We start from the raw sequence: 2,409 nt of genomic DNA, 5'->3' as shown, positions 1-2,409 counted from the left end.
AACAGAGTTGAATCCAGTACCCAGAATGTCTCCGGAGAAGTCCTGAAACCCTTAAAATTCTATGCAACATTGTCTGAATAGGTGCCTTTATTCTTCTTGCCAGAGAAAACATAGTTTATCAGATACACTGCACTCAGCGTACCCAGGTGATACACATAAATTAGGAACCATTTCTTTAGAAAATCTACAGAATTAGACTACAAATCATTCATGCTATTCAGACACTTATGTTTTCTTCTTAGCCTAGCTTATTTTTCCTCTGCAAAAAGAACTTTTTTATTTCCATGTGGTACCACGGCTTGGGTGAAGGGTTCAGGGTGGTTAAAAAAGGTTGCCTCCTGGCTGGAGGAAGGGGCTCGGGCAGAGATCTCGAGGCGGGGGAAGGCAGGGGGGTCTCGCAGAGGCCGCCGGGCTCTGGAGGCTCCTAGTTGCGCTGACAGGAGAGCCTTTCGAAGAGATACTCGCCCAGTTCGGCCTGGGGGTCCGGCCAGACTGCGCAGGTCTGTCAGGTGCACGCCCTTCTTCTTGAGGAGCTTCTTGATGAGCTCCTCCCTCAGGAAGTGGCTCTCCAGGAGCTCGCAGAGCTGGGCGCCTGCGCTCGCAGAACCCAGGGCCTGCAGATCCAAGAGCGCCCGGTCCAGGCTCCTCTCCAGGGCCGTGGCGGCCTCCGTGGCGCCCACGCTGGCGCCCCACTCCTCCGGGGACAGCGCTGGGCGCCCTTGCGCTTCTCCATAGACAGCTCCCGGAAGAAGCGGCCCACGCCCCACGCCTTCGAAGTAGAAGCTCAGAGAGAGGTAAGTGGACGAGGCCCGAGGTGCAGGTTGATCAGCCGGCTGACGGCGGCCTCCACCTCGGTGGAAGAACTCTGCTGGATGGGGGGTCACGGTGAGTCAGCAGTGAGGAGGACTTCCCCGTAAAGTGTGTTGAGAGGATGGACCCGGAAGCAGGGACCTGGGTCTTCTTCTCTCCGGCAACTTGCTAAACACTTTTATTACTTCCAATAGTTTGTAGAGTCTGGGATCTTATAATAATATCATCTGTAAATAATGACATTCTCGTGTCTTTGTAGTTCATAGGCTTTTTTTCATTTTCTGCCTGCACTGATTAGGATTTTTAGTACGAAGATGAATAAAAGCATGGATACTAGACATTTTTCCTAATTTTAAAGGGCATGTTTCTAAAGTTTCTATTAACAGTGATGATACTGAAACCGTGCGTTAAATCCATTTCACCTGCCGTCACTAATCAAGGTCGTTTTAAGATTTGCCTGACCTCCAGGCTGCACTTAGCCTAGACAATAAGGTGTTTGCCCAAGTTGTTTTCCAGGAACTTGGAGTCAGTTGCTATAGTTTGAGCTGAGCTGGGTAAGTCTGGATAGGACCACCCACCCTTCAGCTGGGCATTCCAGAGTGTCTGCTTGCTGATCTTTTGACATCAAAGGGCTAAAAACTCTACCCTCAGAACATGCAGAGGCCTGGAGCCTAGTTAAACCTGCTCAGAATGTCAGTTACCACACCTTTTTCCAATCACCTTTCCCCGCACTCCCCAGGCCTTGGACCGCCCTTCTTCTTTATTCTTTATCCCATAAATACCCCGAGCCCCTTGCCTTGGGAGGCAGAGCTCAGATTGGTTCTCCTGTCTCCTCGCTTGGCTGTCTTCTGAATAAATACCCTCTTTGCTGCAAACCTCGGCATCTCAGTGTTTCATCTTGCTGGGCGTCAGGTGAGACAAACCTGGTTCGGTAACATATACCCTGTGTGTGATTTTGGTAGTTGCCCTTTTTGAAAGCTTAACTTCTATTTTTAGTTTTCTAAGAGTTTTTTGTTTGCTAGTTTGTTTTATTATTTTTTTAAATCATGAATAAGTGTTGCATTTTATTAAATTCTTTTCTGTATCTATTGAAACAATCTTTTAAATTTCTTAATGTAGTGAAAAAAATGTATATCATCTCCTAATGTTAAACCAAATCTACATTCCTGTGACAAACCCAAGTTGATCACGATGTACTAACTTTTTAAGCACATTGCTGTGTTTGGGTTGTTCAGCTTTTTGTGTCCATTTTCATGACTGAGATTGGCTTGTAATTTTCTCTTAGCCTACTGTCCTTATCTGGTTTGTAATCAAGGCTATGCACATGGCTTGCTCCCTCTTCAAGTCTTTGCTCAAATGTCACTGTTCATCTCAATGAGGCCTTCTGTGCCTCCATTTTTAGATATTGTAATTGTGAACTCAGCACCTTTATTTCTCTTCTTTCCCTAGTCTCCTTCCCCAGCTACCTTTTTCCTACCACTTACTGCTTTCTGTTGTATGTAATTTGATCATTTACTTAACCCCAAATGTTTGAGATTCTTTTGTGAAACTATCTGAACCTAGTGACATCATTGGAGCAGTTCCTTGAAAGTTTTCTTT

At 46.2% G+C, this 2,409-nt stretch overlaps 1 pseudogene; it reads right to left on the bottom strand.

The window, feature by feature from the left end:
- Positions 1 to 424: 424 nt before the first annotated feature.
- LOC138842839 (ferritin light chain pseudogene) lies at positions 425 to 1,694 on the bottom strand (annotated as a pseudogene).
- Between the last annotated feature and the right edge of the window lie 715 nt (positions 1,695 to 2,409).

This window comes from Globicephala melas, chromosome 10 (assembly GCF_963455315.2).
Source record: "Globicephala melas chromosome 10, mGloMel1.2, whole genome shotgun sequence".
Taxonomy (NCBI): Eukaryota; Metazoa; Chordata; class Mammalia; order Artiodactyla; family Delphinidae; genus Globicephala; species Globicephala melas.
Note: the sequence above shows the minus strand (reverse complement) of the source record. Positions and strands in the feature narration are given on the sequence as shown.